Raw genomic sequence first — 20,585 nt, 5'->3', positions numbered from 1 at the left:
TTTAGTACAACTGTGGTTCGTCATTCTTTACTTGGTGCTTCTGTAGTTCGTCAGTATATGTACCTGTGCATCAAATTATGGATTCGTGGTTGAACCTATATTTGTAATAAACATGGTTGGATATGAAATAAGTGATCGCCTACTTTGAAATTCAAAACATGTGATTTTTAAATTAGGGATTAATTGGATTAATTAGGGATTACACTGCACACGGTTTGCGAAAGCAAACATCTGCGATATACGTGGAGATCAGAATCGTTTCTAGGATCCACTACGTGTGCGATCAATCTCCACTTCACACACGACTTTCTCTTGAAAACTGTTTGCGTTACGCCACCTTGCGCAAATGTTTACCACATAAAAAGTGTGTGTGATGGACAGCCTTTGCCACACAGTTTCTTCTATGCACCGTGTGTGATGCATTCAATAACGCAAATGATAAAATTATTAATATCGTGTGCAATGGCAACGCTATCGCAAATGATTTAACAGGAAAGTTGTGTGTGATGTACCTGTGAACGGAAACATTTTCCTTGGAGCGACTGTGTGGGATGTACATACGAGCGGAAACGTTTAGCGGGGACTGACTGTGTGGGATGTACTTGCGACCGGACACAATTTTGCCGTATAATTGCATTTTTTTAGGTCTACTATACATATTTCCGTATTTGAGCGCTTGCCGGTCGCACACGACCTCATTTTGCCGAGCGTGTGTGGCAGGAGGGCATAACCCCGACGGTTTCTGGGTCGTGTTGGATGGAACCCCCTATCGCCCACACTCACTTGGCGACGGTTCCAAATGTCGTCGCAGAAAGGGGTTAAAAACCATTTGTTCAGGACCGACGCGTACCAGTGACTCAGTTTGTGGTGAGTGGCATGCTGAGCGACCGTGTGGGGTGGAGCTGTGGAGGAGGGTGAGACACGAACGTGACAGACGTGATTTAAACGTTGGTTTTGCTCGATGGCGTGATCCAACGAAACGAAGCGTTGGTTTCTCTCCGTTTCCATTTTTCTCCAGAAAATGGGAAACTTTCCACTCCATTTTCATTCCTACTCCATGGTTGCCCTGTTACAACATTCAATCAAATACAAAGGAAAACTAACACGCATGCCGATGCATCTCAATGATTCACAGATCATAGCCAATATTTACTTCACAATTAAAGACAAAAGTTGTGAGAATGTGTATAAAAGAAAAACTACTGATGGGGTCACTGACTTAAACCCTAAACACTAAACATGATTTAATTTCCTAGCTAGTTAGAACCCGTCGAAGGAAAGACGGCTTGCACCCTTGAATCATACGATGCTTTTGTGCAGTTCTACTAAAATCAAGCTGAGCGTCCCTGATGGCAAAGATATTGAATAAGTGTGATTAGAATAATAGTACTGGCACTAGTTCATGAGACATAAACTCATCACAAATAGAAGCCGGTAGAAGTAGAGAAAGATCGACATGGAGATGGAGCTACGTGGGGAGCTGCGGCAGTGGAGCAAGACGGATCAGGCCGGATATGTGACGAGAGGTGTCGCCACTGTCATTCTATTCTTGTGAAGAGAGCAACCCAAGCAATCAGGCTTGTAGCTTAGGCTCCTGCTAGTGTATATATAGTGGTTCTCTTTTTCCCTCCATATCAACCATTTTATATTGCGTACGTGTCATCGAAGAGTTAAATGATGGTTGCTTCTTCCGACTAACTTACTGTGTGATTGGACTGCTCCTTAGCGGCCCCTACACGTACTCCCCCTACGTGTGTGACCGTTCCTGAGTCTCACTTGTACTTATCTCTATTTTCTTGCATGACACGTAGACAGGATGCACATAGAGGAATTTTGTTACTGCACGTTGTTACGTAGTACTACTAGTACCTACTCCCTCCTTCCGGTTCACTACTGGTACTCCCTCCGTCCTGGCTTATTGGTCCCCTTTGTACCCAATTCATGGGCTCGTTTTCCTCAAGAAATTGTCTTTACCAACGTATTAATATCGGGAATGCATGCGTGAACAACGAATGATTAAACCTTGAATGCAACGTTTTGACAAAGCATTGACTTATGAACATGTGAATGTGAGGGACTACAACCTCGTGCATGCATGCAACAGTCAGATGTACACATGGATGCAAAAACGCGTGCGGTTCCCCAATGCATGCATGTCCGAGCACACGACGGAACACACACAGTCACGCTCAAGTGCTCAACCTACACGTGCATGCACACACATACTCTGCCAGGGTGAGCTAGTGACCGTATAAACAACGGAAAATGTATATATTGAGTACAATGAGCGTATTATGGAGTCCACTGACGGTATTTTTACAAATATATAGTGACAAACAGTGTATTTATCTCGTTTGAAATTAAGCCATATTAACCGGAAAGGAGGCAGTATGGACTAGCATTACTTTGGTGTGTACCATCAACTTGCCAAACCAGGAGAAGCTTGCAGGGCGGGAGAAGCTTGCGCGCAGTGGCTTGCAGGAGAAGGAGAAACTTTTGACTAATGCAAGCTCTCCTCGCTCAGGCGGTGGACGTGCAACCGTTAATTCGGTGTCAGGTTGCCAGAAGCATACACTATACTAGTACAATTATTGTTCGACTTCCCGAAAAGGCGAACAACCAAGCGCAAAGTTTACTAGTACTAGTACTACTAGTATAGAGGTATGTACTACTACTAGGAACCGGATGGAGGAGCGTCTGCACTCTTATTATATTTTAAAATGTGATAAAGCAATCTTCAAAACATTTGGTTCTCTTCGAGGGTTCTCGCATGTGATAATGGAAGTTGATTGCATGGAACACTTGCCACAATTCTCGCTTAATTGTGGCTCATATCCTATTACAAATAGGAGCGCTCGGTAATATTTCCTCTTTTTTTGTTATTCAGCATGTAAACAAGTCTGTCGGATTACGGGTTCCGGCAAACCCTTGTGGTTAGAATACTGGGGTGCGCACGAAGATCTCTCTCTCCATAGCTCGCTCTCCCAACGATCTCAAGGCCTAGCTCGTCGAACCCAAAGAACAAGAGACACGAGAGTTTATACTGGTTCAGGCCACCGTTGTCGTGTAATACCCTACTCCGGTGTGGTATGGTGGATTGCCTTGTAGGCTGAGGATGTACTAGTACAAGGGATGAACAACCTCCTGAGGAGAGGTGTTCTTGAGCTCGGTGAGCTTGTGTGTGCGAGGATGGTCTGAATGATCCCCCTGCTAGGGTGGTGGCTAGTCCTATTTATAGAGGCCCTGGTCCTCTTCCCAAATGTTAGGCGGGAAGGGATCCCACAATGGGCAATATTGAAGGGAGAGAACTAGTACAAGCTATCCTGACAAAAGGTAGTCTTCGCCTGCCAAAGGCTCTGGTGGTGACGCCACCGTGGGCTCCGCGATGACCTCTGTCCTGCCGTCCTGCTGGTCTTGGTTTTGTTGCACCAATATGGAAACCTTTGCCTAATGCCTCGGGACTCCTCGCCTGTACTTTCCCCTTTAGCACCAAAGAGGAAACTGGTACACTGTGCCCGTTGGCGCCCGCCTGACCCTGGTCATCACGGCTCACGTCACGTGGACCTCGCAACGTGCCCCTTGCATAGATATCTCCGCTTCTCGGGAGCTAGCCTAGCGAGGCCACCCCTGAGGAGGTCCTGGTGTCGTCCGCCTCGCAGGGCTTGGACCCTCGTGAGGATCTTGAGTGGTTGTTGCTGAAGGTGGGTCATACCAGGCCGCTGGGTGAGCCACGCCCTGGGCTGCAGGCAGGGAAGTCTGGGTACCCTCCTTCCCAGGATGCCGACAATAGCCCCCGAGGCCAAGGTGCGCTCGGACTTGGCTTCGAGGCGAAGCCAAAGGGCAAGTGCGGAGCGCTGCGGGCACCAATATCCTACGGCCTTGATTGATGTGTGGCAACTGACTGGACGTGGGCGTCTCCGCTTCCCCACGCTGCCTCGGCAACCGTTTGACTTGACGAGACCCTACTGAATGCAGAAGAAAAACCATCATTTCCTGTAATCGTGGAGGCCGGTAGTTGGCCTCCTTCTCGCTATAAATGGGGAGAGGGGCGGAGCCCCCATTGCTCATCTCTTCCTCCATTCCGCGTGCTTCTTCTTCCTCCTTGCTCCACCGTCTTGCTGCACACCCATGGCGTCGACAAAGAGGTTCTTGGCCGCAGAGAAGGGGAAGGCTCGCCAGGAGGGGCCCGGCTTACCACCGCCTAAGAGGGGGCGCGGTCGCCCCCACAAGCATGCCGCAACCCCCGCTGTGGCCCCTCGTGGGTGTGGGCGGACTTCTTCGACGTCCGGCGCCATCCCTGGCGGCCGCGGCGGTGCCTCTTCCCGCATGTCGGCGTCAAAACTGGTGGATCTCGGGTAGGGAGTCCCGAACTATGCGTCTAGGGTCGATGGTAACAGGAGACGGGGGACACGATGTTTACCCAGGTTTGGTACCTCTTGATGGACGTAATACCCTACTTCCTACTTGATTGATCTTGATGAATATGAGTATTACAAGAGTTGATCTACCACGAGATCGAAATGGCTAAACCCTAGATGTCTAGCCTGTATGATTGTGATTATGATTGCCTCTACGGACTAAACCCTCCGTTTTATATAGACACCGGAGGGGCCTAGGGTTGTATAGAGTCGGTTTACAAAGGAAGGAATGTACATATCCGAACGCCAAGCTTGCCATCCACGCAAAGGAGAGTCCCATCCGGACACGGGAAGAAGTCCTTTTTCTTGTATCTTCATAGCCCATTAGTCCGGCCCATGTTACCTAGTACGGACGCCCGAGGACCCCTTAATCCAGGACTCCCTCAGTAGCCCCTGAACAAGGCATCAATGACGATGTGTTGGGCGCAGATTGTCTTCGGCATTGCATGGCAGGTTCCTCCTCCAAATAATCCAAAACAGCCTTCGAACACAGAAAACGCGTCCGGCTCTGCAAAGCAAGTATCACACACACACGTAGAGAGTATAATATTTCACGAGTCCAATCTACTGACAACTTTTGTAGCGTGACATCACATCGCTGCCCGGTCATTCTTTCGAACCCTTTTTAGCCTCCCGCTCCATGTTTCAAGATGCGGTTTTATTGGCACATCTTGTCAAAGCAGTGATCGTGCCCCCTTATTGCGGGATTCTCATCAATACGGGCGTGGGTAATCCAACTGCACCGTCTGCACGGACCCTGGGGAATAGGCGAGTTTTAAGGCGAGTGGGGAGGTGCTTGATATTCGCAGCCTTTATAAAGGATAAGGATTTCACCTTTTCACCCACGCCTTCTTTCTCTCTGCCCATCCATTCTCGAGCTCCAGAGCCCAAGCTTCCATCCTTTCCACCTCAAAAAAGCACTCCAGCCATGTCCAGATCTGGAGCGCAGGGCAAGTGGATGATTTCCTCCATCAAGGAGAAGGAGATCACCAAGCTCTGGGAGGCTGGGTAGTTAGTCCAGGAAATCACCCACCGGCTTCTAGCAAAGGGGCAGATCATCCCCACCCCGGAGCCCCAAGAGAGGGTGGTATTCATCCCCCACTTCATCCGTGGATTGGGATTCCCTCTCCATCCATTCGTCCGCGGACTCATGTTCTACTACGGGCTGGATTTCCACGATCTGGCCCCCAACTCCTTCCTCAACATCTCGGCATTCATTGTCGTGTGCGAGGCCTTCCTCCGCATCCCACCCCACTTCGGATTGTGGTTAAAGATCTTCAATGTGAAGCCGAAGGTGGTGGGTGGTCAACACGCAGAGTGCGGAGGCGCCATGGTGAGCAAGATGCTCAACGTCTCATGGCCCAAAGGTACCTTCGTGGAGACCGTCAAAGGGTGGCAACAACAGTGGTTCTACGTGACACAGCCTCGCGACGCCACCTTGGCCGCTGCTCCCGAATTCCAGTCCGGAGCCCCGATGCGGCTCACCTCCTGGCTAGAGAAGGGCCTGGACTGGTCTTCGTCGGACGAGCTGACCGTGCTTCAGATGCGCATTAGAAGCATGGTAGACAAGAACATCAAGCTTGTCAATGTGATCCAGGTGATGCTTTTTCGCCAGATCCTTCCGTGCCAAAGCCGGACTTTCCATTTGTGGGTGTTTGATCCGGCCGAGCACCAGACCCTGCAACAGTTCTTCGGCACTACACACGAAGACATCTGGAAGGTGCTTTTCAAGGCCAATGAGACGTGGCCGAAGACGACTGAGGATCGTGGGTACAACCTGACCCATCCTACAATTCCGGTAAGTATTTCGTATTTCAAGGTGTATCCTTTACTTGCATACTCAAGGAAGATGTCTAAGCTTCCCTATTTGTTTTTTCAGGGCTGGACAAAGAAGGCAGAGCGGATTCAGTGTCCAGGTCCGCTGCCCGAAAACCCAGCAATCCACTTCTGACAAAGATGCTGGTTCCGGCGCCCTACCAAGTGCCGGAGAAGAAGGCCAAGGAGACCAGGAGTGGCCTCCGCCGTAAGGGCACTTGGGACGTGACGTCCGAAGATGCCAAGACCCACTCCTCCCCCACCGAGGACGAGGAGGAGGAGGAAAGTAACTCTCCCTCGGAGGGGGGAAGGAAGAAAAGGGCGGCCTCCACGCATCTGGAGGCAGAGGTGTCCAAGAAGGGGAAGGTCTCCCTCGTGCATAACTCCGCGTGGGACATCGATAGCAGCTCCGAGTGGCGCCCAAGGGATAAGCCCCTGGCCGAATCGTAAGTACTCAAATACGCGCACATATATCCAGCTCCTTTACTCCATGGTTTTGACATGTTGAATCATGCGCTACAGTCCGACTCGTTCCGACCTTGAGCGATGCTCATCTTCGGGGAATTCACTGGATCCGAAGGTGATGGACAGCGGGTCCCTTTCGGCGGCCTCTTCTCCCAAGACCATGGAGGACACCGAGGTGCTGTCCCGAAGGACCTCCCCAGGCCAGGGAGAGATGTAGGAGGCCGTCAGGGTGCCACCAGAAGGTGAAACCTCGGCCGCCGGACACATGGGGGAGCAAATCCCCATGGAGACTGGCGATGGGGGCCATATCCAATTCGGCCCCCTGCGGAATACAATTTTCGATGCCTAGACGGCTCAGGAATCAGGCAAGCAGCCTCCTTCGAAAGAAGGAGGTGCACCGATTCCACCGGTGACCTCTCTCCATCCAGAGGCACCTGATACTCTACTGGAAGCGCTGCAAAGCACTTCCATTGTTGAGGAACACCGTATGCTTATGGGTACGGTGGTTGAGAGGGTTCAGTCTGTTAAGAGCGGACTGACCGAAGCCTGCGCTAGCCTTCTAACAGGCTTTGAGGTATGCGACGTATTTATGCAAAAAGAATGTCATAGTATAGACAGTAGCCCCTGAGACTCAGTCCGGCGTTCGTAAAGAAAAGCCGGGCAGAGGATCAAATAATTTTCGCAGGAGACTAACCATACATTTCTATGTGAATAAGCAGGCATCATTGGTGGCCGCAACCTCCCATTCTGCCGAAGTCTCCGGACTAAAGCAGAGTCTGGAGCGGACCGAGGAAGAGCTCGACCGTGTGAAAAAACAGCTAGAGGACAATCAAGGTATGCAATGACCTTGTGTAAATTCAGAAAGGATGAATGATTTGTGTTGACCATAGTGCCATTATATTTTGTAGCAGCGGTGACCGAGGTGGAGACCCTCAAGAAGGCGCTGGCCGAAGCCCAGGAGAGAGCAGCAAAGGAACAAGCCGCTCGCGAGAAACACGAGGCCAGGGTCAGTGAGGTCTAGCAGGAGCTCCAGGACACCGTGAAGAAATGCGAGTCCTTGGAGCTCAATATTGCGGATCAAGAGTCCGAACTTGCCAAGGCCCACCAAAGCGCACAAGATGCCCGGGTTGAAGCCCAGGGCAACCTCCAGGAAATCCAGGAGGCCAGGAAAATCGCGACGGGTAAGGCCTTTATTATGCAGAGCAAAATTGTGAAGAAAAGGTACCTCTTACTGACCCAGATTTGGAGTTCTCCAGGAGCGTTTGCGGACCTGCCATGCAGTGTTGCTGATGCAGTGGAGTTTTTCCGAGCCGAAGAGGGGAGCTCAAGGGAGAAGCTGTTCTTGTCGCAATACCTTGCGCCAGAGCATCCGGTGCCCTTTAGCGATCAGCTGAAACAGCTGACCGAACTGCATAGGGTGGCCGAACTGGCCATGAAGGATTTAATAATCCATTTAGTGCCTGCCGAAGCCATACCCAGCAGCTACTTCGGGCTTGTGAAGCGGCTGGTCAATGCTTGCCCTCGGCTTGGTGCCATCAAGCGGTCGGTCTGCATCGAATGTGCGCGGATGGCCTTCGCCCGTGTCAAGGTGCAGTGGGCGAAGATGGACGCCGTCAAGCTCGCGACCGAGGGACCGCCCGTGGGCAAGCAACACCGCACGCCCGAGCGGTATTTTGATGATGTCCTAAAGGGATCCAGCATTGTAGAGGGCCAGTGTTCAAAAGACATGATCTTTGAATGAAGTCATTCATGTTATCCCTTCCTGTATTATGAAACAAAGCCGTTATGTAATATAATATTTGTTGTTTTTAAAATTTTACCTCGTGTGCAGACGTTTTGTTAAATCTGAGAGTTAGCCAGTCGTCGGCTTCAGCCCTCATGTAGGTAGTACGGGGGTGTTCGGGATGGAATCTAAACACTCTTGATCCAAGAGTTTGGTCCTTGAAGGAGGTGTTTAGCGCAACAAACCAGGCAACCGGACTATGTGGCTTTATCACCCTCACTTAGCCATAGGAGTTTGACAATAGAAATGTAGGTGCAGCCCCTAGTTGGTATTTAATCCAGACTAGGGTGTTGTAGACACCTGATTGGGTGGAGGTCGATTCGTCGGATAATGCGGAAAAAATCGCAAAAGATTTTTAACCTCCGAATAGGTGACCAGCTCTCGCCGCATCATGTCAGTCAGTTTTCGGCTTTCTCTACTGAGGTGTTTGCTCGAATTAACCAGAAACACAATCGTAGTAGTTCTCCCTTTACTATCTTAGCCGATAGGACGGAACGTAAGGTAGCAAGCAGAGGAGCCGGGCAACCCAACTATTGACCAAAGACATGATTCGGAGCCGATGCATATAATGCTAACTTCGGGGTGCCGAACAGTACTGTAAAAAGTGTTCGGACTTTGTTGCCGTAATATGGAGCACAATGAAGCCCCTCGCGAATTAAAGCGTATCGAAGTGTACGGGTGCAATCGATAAGAATAGCAAAATAAAATGAAGTAGTAAGCTAGTGCCACATAAGTTGGCCGCAAACTGTTGCCATTATAATTTGATTAATACGTCAAAGCGTATTTGTACAAATAGTGCGATAAGCAATAGGGCTATTTAACATGCCAAGACCAGGGGGGCTGCGTGCGGGTCCTGAAAACAGGTAGAATGATCGTGAAGAAGAACATCTAGAGATCCCCCCACACGTCTGTGCTGCCTGCCGCCTTGGTATATCCATCCTTCGAAAGGACCAATGATCAGGCCGTCGGGAGGGTCCTCTAGAGAAGAAGCCTGAAAAGGGAAAAAAGGAAAAGGAAAGGCATGTGTGCCCAGGTTAGCTTAAGCCGTATTATGGACTACCATCTAGTTATGCCTCCGTCTCTGCCCATGGTATTTTGAGTGCGTAGTTATGTATGCACGGTACGTACGCCGCCATTTGGTCGGGACTGAGACGGAGGCTGAATTGCTAGTTTGACTCCTAACGAGCTGGACTGTCATGCTGCGGAGTAACCCAGACTCGTTTCACAGTGTCCGGGAGTTTGGTCGCTGAATTAAAGTTCTACTTGATAAGGCCGCTCTATACTTCCACTGCTAGGGCCGCGGTGTGCTCCTCGTTACGGAGGGAGCACTCCGTGTTTCCATTGACTGTTATGACACCGCGGGTCCGGGTATCTTGAGTTTGAGATAAGCATAGTGTGGCACCGCATTGAAGTGAGCAAATGCAGTTCGTCCAAGCAGTGCGTGATAGCCAGTGTGGAAGGGAACGATGTCGAAGATCAAGTCTTCACTTCGGAAGTTGTCCGGGGATCCGAAGACAACTTCCAATTTGATTGAACCCGTGCAGCGGGCCTTGACACCTTTAAAGATAGTTTTTGTGGGCTTGATCCTTGATGGATCGATGCCAATTTTGCGGGCTGTATCCTCATAGAGCAGGTTGAGGCTGGTGCCACTGTCCACGAGGACTCGCGTGAGGTGGAACCGCTATGACAGATACTGGTCGGATGGTCCCTGCGATCAAAGGTGATCGGGCAGGACGACCATGGGTTGAATTTTGGGGCGACTCGCTCTATCGCATAGACGTCCCTGAGCGCACGTTTGCGCTCCCTCTTGGGGATATGGGTGACGTATATCATGTTCATTGTTTTAACCTGGGGGGGACTTCTTCTGTCCCCCTGTGTTCGGTGGACGGGGCTCCTCGTCGTCGTCCTCACTCTGTGACTCCTTCTCCTTGTTCTCGGCATTTAACTTGCCGGCCTGTTTAAAAACCCAACAACTTCTGTTGGTATGATTGGCTAGTTTATCGGGGGTGCCGTGGATCTGACATGGACGATCGAGTGTGCGGTCCAAGCTGGATGAGCCCAGATTGTTCCTTTTGAATGGCTTCTTCAGCTGGCCGGATTTGGAGCCGCTGAATCCGGCGTTGACCTTCGTGTCATCGGTATTGTTACCGTTGTTTCGACGCTTGTGCCTGTTGCGTCGGGGCTTGTCGTTGCTGTTTCTGGCTTCAGAGGTGCTAGGTTCACTTGCATTATTATTGATACGGTCTAGCCAACTATCTTAGCCTGTGCAAAAGCGGGTCATAAGTGCCGTGAGGGCTGCCATGGACTTCGGCTTTTCCTGGCCGAGCTGTCAGGCGAGCCATTCGTCGCGGATGCTATGCTTAATGGCCGCTAGGGCTTCGGCGTCTGGACAGTCGACGATCTGGTTCTTTTTAGTTAGGAACCTACTCCTGAATTTCCCGGCCGACTCTCCGGGCTCTTGAACAATGTGAGTTAAGTCATCGGCATCCGGAGGTCGGACGTATGTACCTTGGAAGCTGTTGCGGAAGGCGTCTTCCAAGTCCTCCCAGATGCCGATTGAGTTTTCAGGTAGGCTGTTCAACCAGTGCCGAGCTGTTCCATTGAGTTTGAGCGGGAGGTATTTGATGGCATGAAGATCATCACTGCGGGCCATATGAATATGGAGAAGAAAATCCTCAATCCATACCGCGGGATCTGTTGTTCCATCATATGATTCAATATTCACAGGTTTAAACCCTTCTGGGAATTCGTGCTCCATTACTTCATCAGTGAAGCAGAGGGGGTGTGCGGCGCCTCTATATCGGGCCAAGTCGCGACGTAGCTCAGATGGAGTCCGCCTGCGGTTTTCGGCCCGGGCGTGATTATGCTTGTCACGTCCGACTAGATAGCCGTCGTCGCGCATCGGTGCCCGCCCCCGCAATCCGTAGATCAATCTAGTCTGACCTGCTCTACTGTCCAAGTCTTGCCGTAGGTCATATGTATATCCCCGAGCTGTTATATCTCTACCTTTACGGCAAGGTAGTATGGGCTGGCGTTCGGCTTTAGTTGTTCTTTTTGTCCCAGCCACGAGGTGGTCGGTCAGCCGCATTACGTGCTGACGGTGCGGGCTCGAGGGCCTCGTCGTCAAATTGGGGTAGCAGTTTACGCTTCGGGTAACTTTTGGTTGGGCGCTCGAGGCCATATTCCTCGGCTGCCAGGACATTAGTCCACCTATCGTTGAGCAGATTTTGATCAGCTTGAAGCTGCTGCTGCTTCTTTTTCAGGCTCCTTGCAGTGGCAATTAACCGGCACTTAAAGCGCTCCTACTCGAGAGGTTCCTCAGGTATGATAAAGTCTTCATCACCAAGGCTCACCTCGTCCTCGGAGAGTGGGAGATAATTACTGTCCTCCGAGTCTTGGTTTACAGCCTGTTCGTCAGGGCTAACTTGCCCATCTTCCTAATCGTCCTGTTCGAAGATTGGCTCGACGGGGTCTTCTTTGTCTTCGGCATCGTCCGGAGTGTTGTTGTCTCTGGTGCCGATATTGCTATCTTTTCCACCGCATGATTTAGAGCGGTGCCGCTGACGTCGGCTCTTGGGCTGTGTCTCAGGAGGTTTATCCTCGACTGGATCTTCTTTATCATCGCTGTTACCCTCTTTGGGTGTGTCTACCATGTACACATCATATGAAGAGGTGGCCGTCCAGCGTCCGATAAACGGCTGGTTTTCGGCCTGCTCCTCTCTGGCATCGTCGTCCATACCGTCGATGTCTTCTGAGCCGTAGTCGAGCATGTCAGTTAAGTCCTCGATAGTGTCTATGAAGCGGGTTGTGGGTGGGACGTAAAATTCCCCGCTCCCAACCCCTAGTCCGGGCTGGGCGTAGTTCGGACATTGCTCCTCTGTAATGATGAGGGATCGCATCAAGTCTAGAGCCTCGCTTAAAGGCGAGGTTTGACCAGGGAGAAGAAAATCCGTGGAGTACGGCGGGAAGGAAACTCCTTGGCCGAGCTCACACGATGCTGACTCCGAGGGATCGGAGCCAGTGTTCGAAGAAGAGTCTGGCTTCCTGACAGTCGCCAGCAACACCAGTTCTTCCGGCTCTCCTGTATTGGGTTTAGTGGCCGCAGATAGCCCGGCGGGCTCAGTAATCCCGTCTTCGGACCTAGCAATGCGCTCCGGATCTAAGTCTAAAGCGGAGGTTGGGTCGTGAACCCTTGACAAATCAAGTCTCCTCCGATATTAGCGACATAGTCCAGATTTCCGGAACTAATCTGGTGACCTGGGGCGTAGCTGTCGATCTGCTCCCGCAGTGCGAAGCCGCCGAACACAAAGATCTAGCTACGGACTAAACCATCCGTTTTATATAAACACCGGAGGGGCCTAGGGTTGTACAGAGTCGGTTTACAAAGGAAGGAATCTACATATCCGAACGCCAAGCTTGCCATCCACGCAAAGGAGAGTCCCATCCGGACACGGGAAGAAGTCCTCTCTATTGTATCTTCATAGCCCATTAGTCCAGACCATGTTACATAGTCCGGACGCCCGAGGACCCCTTTATCCAGGGCTCCCTCACCACCCTTGGGGGGAGGCGCGCCATGGTCGCCCGGCCTCCCCGGCCGCGCTTCCACTCGGCAGAGGTGCTGCCGGAGTTCGTAGTGTGGTCGGAGAACCCGGCTGGCACCTGGCTTCAGCTTTTGCGCTCCTTTGCCGGCGAATTGCCGGCCACAGGTCCTGGCGGCCTCTGGCTGCAGGCCGACGTGTAACACCCCGCATGTAACTTTCCATATTTGTAACTCCAACTCTTGCCATTTTCGGCTATGTGCTATGGTATTCCCTCCGTGGTCGGGTTTTGTCTTTCGTTTTGCATTTTGTTCTTGTCATGCATTTCATATCATGTCATCATGTGCATTGCATTTGCATACGTGTTTGTCTCATGCATCCGAGCATTTTCCCCGTTTTCCGTTTTGCAATCCGGCGCTCCCATCTCCTCCGGCGCACCCCTCTTGTTTTCTTTCGTGAGCGAGTGTCAAATGTTCTCGGAATGGACCGAGGCTTGTCAAGTGGCCTTAGTATACCACCGGTAGGCCACCGGTCAAGTTTCGTTCCATTTGGAGGTCGTTTGGTACTCCAACGGTTAACCGGGTAACCGCAGATGCCTTCTGTGTGTTGCAGCAAAAGCCCCTCTCTAAACAGCCCAAAACCCACCAAACTCTCTTCCGTGCTGTAGGTCATTCGATCACGATCGTGTGGGCGAAAACCGCACCTCATTTGGAGCCTCCTAGCTCCCTCCACCTATTTATATGTGAGCCCCCCGAAAACAATCACAGTCAAAACCCTAACCCACTCCTCGCGCCGCGCCGGACGTGTCCGCTGCCGGCCGGTCAACTCGCGCCGCCGCCCCGGACCTGTGGCGCGCTGGCACGTGGCGGGCCGTCCGCCGCCGCCGCCGCCGAGCCCGCGGTGCCCGTCCCCGGCCCCCGCGGCCCACGCCCGCCTCCGCGCCCCGCCGCCGGCCATCGCCGCCGCCCCGCGCGGCGCTCGCCCCCGCCACTGGCCGCCGCCGCGCGTCCCTCCGCGGGAGCCCGCGCCGCCCCTCTCCTCCGTCGCCGCGCCGCCGCCGTCCTCACCGGCCCGAGGCCCTGCCGCCTCCTCCCTCATGGGCAGCTACTCCGGCGGACGGAGCCCCGAGCTCCCTCTGCCAGATCCGATCTGGGATCCCCTATGGTTGACTTTCCCGAACCCTAAAAATCCTCCAAGTCATTTTCTGTTACAGCATTTGCACCTATTCAACGCTCCATAACTCTCTGCATATAGCTCCGTTTCACGCGTGTAATATGTCAAAATGTTCGTCTCGTGATGCTCTACATTTTATTCAATTGCACCATGTTCATTAGAGGCCATCTTGATGCCCAAATATCTGTTGCAAGAGTGCTAGTTGCTGTTATCTGCTGGTTCTTATCAGAACTTGGAGATTTGTTATTTTTGTATCATTTAATCTGTGCATCTTATGGGCATGAGCTCTACATGTGTTTTGTTGTATGCCATGCCATCTTTCCAGAGGTGTATGCCTTGTATTTTTGTGATCTCTGTGGTGACTAGCACAAGAATTCAAATTAGGCTCCGTAATGTTTCTGATTTCAGGGACTGTAATTTCTGTCTGTCTGCTGTTATTTTGTTGCCATATAAACTTGATGATACAGAGAGATCAATGAAAATTTTGGTGATGTTCAGTAAGTATGTTTTGTAGATATTGTTGTTATTGATCCATTCCTGCCCTCTTTTGCAATTATGGAGTGCCATAGCATGACTCAATCTTGCTCTACTTTTTGTATAAAATATTTCTGGCAGATTCTTAACATGATATGCAATTTTGCCAAGCTTGCTGTAGTTGTTTCATGCATGCTATGCTTTTGTTCTTGCCATGGATAGCTTCATAAACATGCCATCTTACTGTAGGTATGCTTGTTTTGTCATGCCTTGCTTTGTGGTGAGTGCATCAAGCTCACCAAGATGCCCTCATATTATTGTTTCTGCCATGCTCTGTTTTCTGCTGTCTGAAACCTATTAACGAAACTTGCTATGTTTACATGGTTGCCATCATATCTTCTGGTCCTTTTTGGCTTATGGTCAGTAAGGGACTTTTGTCATATGCACATAGTAGAATACTGCCATGTCTTGTTTTGCCATGTTAACTTCCTGTAGCATGTTGATTTCGTGCTCTGAACATTGCTACCTGATGCTGTTTTCTGCCATGTCCAGTAATTTCACCAAGTCTGTGAACCTGTTATCTTTTGCACTTTTGCCATGCTTGTTTGAGCTTGTTATGGTGTGAACTAGCCATAGCTCAGTGTTCATCTTTTGTCAAGCATCTCCTATAGATTACTGTCATATTCTTTGTTGCTATGTTGGAGTGCTGTAGCATTGTTACTTGTTGCATTTTAAGTGCTATCATGCTGTTAATCGCAGATTCGTGTCATTCTTTTTTTGCTTGCCATTTGCAAACCGTGCATCCGCTTCCGGCGATCTTTATATCGATTTCGACCGAAATCATCTCATCTTTCCAGTGGCATGCTTGTTTTGCCAAGTTACTACCTTGTTCATCATTTTCCTCTCGGAGCATGCATACGCACCGCATATCATATCTTGCATATCATACATGTGTTGCATCATGTTGCTCGTGCATTTCTCGTGATTGATTGTGGTTCCGTTGCTTGTGTTCTTGTCTTGGGTAGAGCCGGGAGACGAGTTCGTGAACGAGGAACCTGTTGAGTATGCTTACGAGGATCAAGCTTTCGACAACTCTGAGAACCTTGCAGGCAAGATGACCACCCCTCGGAATCACCTCTATCTTTGCTTTGCTAGTAATTCGCTCTATTGCCATGCTGCGCTACCTATCACTTGCTTTATCATGCCTCTCATATTTCCATGTCAGCCTCTAACCATCCTTTCCTAGCAAACCGTTGTTTGGCTAAGTTACCGCGTTTGCTCAGCCCTTCTTATAGCGTTGCTAGTTGCAGGTGAAGTTGAAGGTTGTTCCATGTCGGAACATGGATATGTTGGGATATCACAATATCTCTTATTATATTAATGCATCTATATACTTGGTAAAGGGTGGAAGGCTCGGCCTTATGCCTGGTGTTTTGTTCCACTCTTGCCGCCCTAGTTTCTGTCTTACCGGTATTATGTTCCTTGAGTTTGCGTTCCTTACGCGGTTGGGTGATTTATGGGACCCCATGACAGTTCGCCTTGAATCAAAATCCTCTAGCAAGGCCCAACTTTGGTTTTACCATTTGCCGCCTAAGCCTTTTCCCCCGGGTTTTCGCGAGCCCGAGGGTCATCTTTATTTAAACCCCCGGGCCAGTGCTCCTCTGAGTGTTGGTCCAACCTGTCAGTCGCCGGTGGCCACCAGGGGCAACTCTGGGCTGGCCTACCGGAATCTTGGACAATCCGGTGTGCCCTGAGAACGAGATATGTGCAGCTCCTATCGGGATTTGTCAGCACATTCGGGCGGCTTTGCTGGTCTTGTTTTACCATTGTCGAAATGTCTTGTAAACCGGGATTCCGAGACTGATCGGGTCTTTTCGGGAGAAGGTTTATCCTTCGTTGACCGTGAGAGCTTATGATGGGCTAAGTTGGGACACCCCTGCAGGGTATTATCTTTCGAAAGCCCCGCGGTTATGAGGCAGATGGGAATTTGTTAATGTCCGGTTGTAGAGAACTTGTCACTTGACCCAATTAAAATACATCAACCGTGTGTGTAGCCGTGATGGTCTCTTCTCGGCGGAGTCCGGGAAGTGAACACGGTTTGAGTTATGAATGACGTAAGTAGGAGTTCAGGATCACTTCTTGGTCATTTCTAGATGACGACCGTTCCGTTGCTTCTCTTCTCGCTCTCATTTGCGCAAGTTAGCCACCATATGCTTATTGCCTGCTGCAGCTCCACCTCATTACACCATCCTTTCCTATAAGCTTAAATAGTGTTGATCTCGCGGGTGTGAGATTGCCGAGTCCTCGTGACTCACAGATTCTACCAAAACAGTTGTAGGTGCCGACGATGCCAGTGCAGATGATGGGATCGATCTCAAGTGGGAGTTCGATGAGGAACGTGGTCGTTACTATGTGTCTTTTCCTGATGATCCGTAGTGGAGCCCAGTCGGGTCGATCGGGGATCTAGCATTTGGGGTTATCTTATTTTCATTTGGATCTTGACCGTAGTCGGTCTATGTGTGTATTTTGGATGATGTATGAATTATATTTATGTATTGTGTGAAGTGGCGATTGTAAGCCAACTCTTTATCCCATTCTTGTTTATTACATGGGATTGTGTGAAGATGACCCTTCTTGCGACAAAACCACTATGCAGTTATGCCTCTAAGTCGTGCCTCGACAAGTGGGAGATATAGCCGCATCGTGGGCGTTACACGACGGCTACTGCAGCAATGCTTCATGGGTCGCGGTCGAGGTCTCCGTCGCGGGCAACGTAGCGCTGGCCCACGGCTGGCAGACGTTTGCCCCGCGCGCGGTCTGAGCAGGCAGTGCACCCTCCACTTCAAGTACGACGGTGTCGCGACCCTCTTCGGGAGGGTGTTCGGGGAGGATGGTTGCCGAGCCGGGTGCTGCCCTGAAGACAGCGATGGTGACGGAGTGCCTGGCCTTGGCGATGGCCGTGACGAGGATCAGGGTGAACTCGCCCTCGGCGACGGCTGCGGCTCGTTTGGCAACGGCAGTTCCTCCTCCGATGAAAGCTCCAGCAGCGGCGGCTACAACCAGCCGCCACTTCGTCATGCTCGCTTCGAGGACGGTGGCGGTCGTCCTGTCGCCGCGCCATACTGAAGCGCGAGGAGGGCTTCGGCTGAGTCCGGAGGCCGATCCTCGCGAGCATCCACATCGTAGGAGCTGCGAAAATTCATTAGGAAATCCTTATCCCTCCTTGCGCGAGGTCTCAGGTATGGGCTGATCATGGCCTAGCGCACCACGTCGCGGTACCTGTGGGGCATGGACTTAAAAAGGGAGGTGCGCTGATCACAAGCTCAATCGAGGGTGCCCCACGGAAACCAGGGGAGTGCACAGCCACGCACACCTTTCCAGCCACCTAGCAAGGCGTGTGAGGGAGAGCGTCTGGCAACTGCCGCCCTCCCTGGCACAAAACAAAGAATTGAGGGAAGAATCAAAGAGAGAAGAGAGGGTTCAACCAAGCCATCGAGAAACACCAGAACTTCAAATTCAAAAAAAAATGGGGGTGCAAGCCAACTACACAAAGCAAATGAACAGCCGCATCCGGCACCTAGTCTAGTCTTCTCACCAGCGCGTAGCTAAGTGCTACCACTAGTACGTGGGAGGGAGCCCCTGAGGCCCAAGGGCGGCACTCCAGGGACTCCAGGGCGGCTACAGCCCCACTCATTATTACGTGAGAGTGTCACGAGTGGAGACCTTCACAGGCACTGGGCCTTGCTTCATGGGTAGAACATCCGGAGGTGCGGGATGTTCCAGGCGTTCTTGATAGGGATACCGTCCTGCTTCGCCAGGCGCGCGGCACCCGGCCTAGATACACGGGCAATCCTAAACGGGCCCTCCGAAATGGGTGAGAGCTTAAGCAGCCCCTCCCTGGAGAGCACCCACCTCAGGACGAGATCGCCCACCTTGAGCGTCCTGGAGCGGACGCTGCGACAGTGGTACGGTCGCAGCGCCTGCTGGTATCTCGCTGCCCGGAGCGAGGCTTGACGCAGGCACTCCTCCCCCAGCATGAGGTCTATCCCCCGCATGGCGTCCTGACATTCCTCGTCAAACGCCAGGACCCAGGCGGAGCGATGCTTGACCTCGTGAGGGAGAACTACTTTGGCTTCGTCGACGAGGAAGAATGGGGTCTCGCCTGTAGGCTTGGTGGCGGTGGTGCGGATGGACCTCAACATGGACTGGAGCTCATCGTGCCAGACCCTACCGCATGCCTCGAGGTTCTTCTTAAAGTTCCTGGTCTTGAGGCCTCTTAGGACCTCTGCGTTGGCGCGCTCAGCTTGGCCATTGCTCCTGGGGTGTGCCACTGAGGTGTAGCATATCTGCGTTCCAAGGTTAGCACAATATGTCTTGAAGAGATTGCTTGTGAACTGCGAGCCGTTGTTAGTGATGATGCGGTTAGGGACCCCAAACCGGCTCACGAGGCCTTTGATAAACTTAACTGCCGACCCGGCTGGGATGGTGTGGATGGCTTCCACCTCTGCCCATTTGGTGAACTTGTCGATGGCGACGTAGAGGTAGCGGTAGCCCCCAGGCGCTGGAGGGAATGGACCCAAGATATCCAGCCCCCAGACCGTGAACGACCACGAGAGTGCGATAGTCTGGAGGCCTTGGGCTGGCTGGTGGATTTGCTTGGCATGGAACTGGCAGGCCTCACATGACCTTACCAGCTCGGCTGTGTCGTTGAGTGTCGTGGGCCAGTAGAACCCGCTGCGGAATGCCTTGCCAACCAGGGTGCGCGACGACGAGTGAAGCCCGCAGTCCCTGCCATGTATGTCAGCTAGGAGCTCGCTCCCTTGCTTCCTGGAGATGCATCGCAAGGGAAAATCATTTGGTCATTTTCTGTAAAGCTCACCGTCCTGGATGCAATATGCCGTAGCCTACTGGACCACGCGCTCCGCGTCCTCCTCTTTCTCCGGCAGTGTTCCTTGCACCAGGTATGCCTTGAACTAGTCGATCCAGCACCCCTCCTGAGGCTCGAGCGCCAGAAGCAGGCGTGCTCCTGAGGTCGGGACACAAGCGGGGGCTCCCGAGGCTGGTGGCTGGGGGAGTTCCTCCTGAGGCGATGCCGGCTCCGTAGACGGAGGTGCTGCTGAAGTCTTGAAGAGTCGCTCCTCGAAGACGCGGGGCTCCTAGGGCAGGCGCCTGGACGCCCTTTTGGCGATGTCGTCGGCTTCCTTGTTCGTGCCGCGAGGCACATGCTATAGCTCCAGACCCAAGAATTGCTTCTCCATTTTGTGCACCTCTGTGAGGTATGCCTCCATGTGCTCGTCCCTCGGCTCGTACACCTTGTTGGAGAAGTTGACGAAGAGCTGTGAGTCACCCTTGATGGTGAGACGCTTCACCCCCAAGGCCGCTGCGGCCTTGAGGCCGGCAATCAACCCCTCGTATTCTGTGATGGTGTTGGAGACCTTCTCGCCCCGTTGGAAGCAGAGCTGCATGGCGTAGTATAGCTTCTCTTGGGTGGGCGAAATGAGCACGGCGCCAGCCCTCGCACCTTCGCATGCGAAACCGCCGTCGAAGTACATGACCCAGCCATCTGGTGCTTCACTTCCTGGTGAGAGGGACTGGCTCTGGCCTGCATCTAGCTCCGGAGCGTCGGTCCATTCTACCATGATGTCGGCGAGGGCGGCTCCCTTGATGACCCTGGTTGTGCTGAACTCCAGCTGAAACGCTTGCAGTTCGATGTTCGACTCAGCGACTCTTCCTGTAGCATTGGGGCTCCGGAGCACCCTCTCCAGCGGGTAGGCAGAGATGACCTTAATTGGGTGGCCTTGGAAGTATCGACGCAGCTTGCGCGAGGCCGCCAGGAGTGCAAGCAAAAGCTTCTGTGGCATGGGATATCGTGCTCTCACGTCCCGTAACATCGTGCTGACGAAGTATACCGGGTGCTCA

Source organism: Aegilops tauschii, chromosome 4, assembly GCF_002575655.3.
Source record: "Aegilops tauschii subsp. strangulata cultivar AL8/78 chromosome 4, Aet v6.0, whole genome shotgun sequence".
Classification (NCBI taxonomy): Eukaryota; Viridiplantae; Streptophyta; class Magnoliopsida; order Poales; family Poaceae; genus Aegilops; species Aegilops tauschii.
This window is presented reverse-complemented; position numbering follows the sequence as displayed.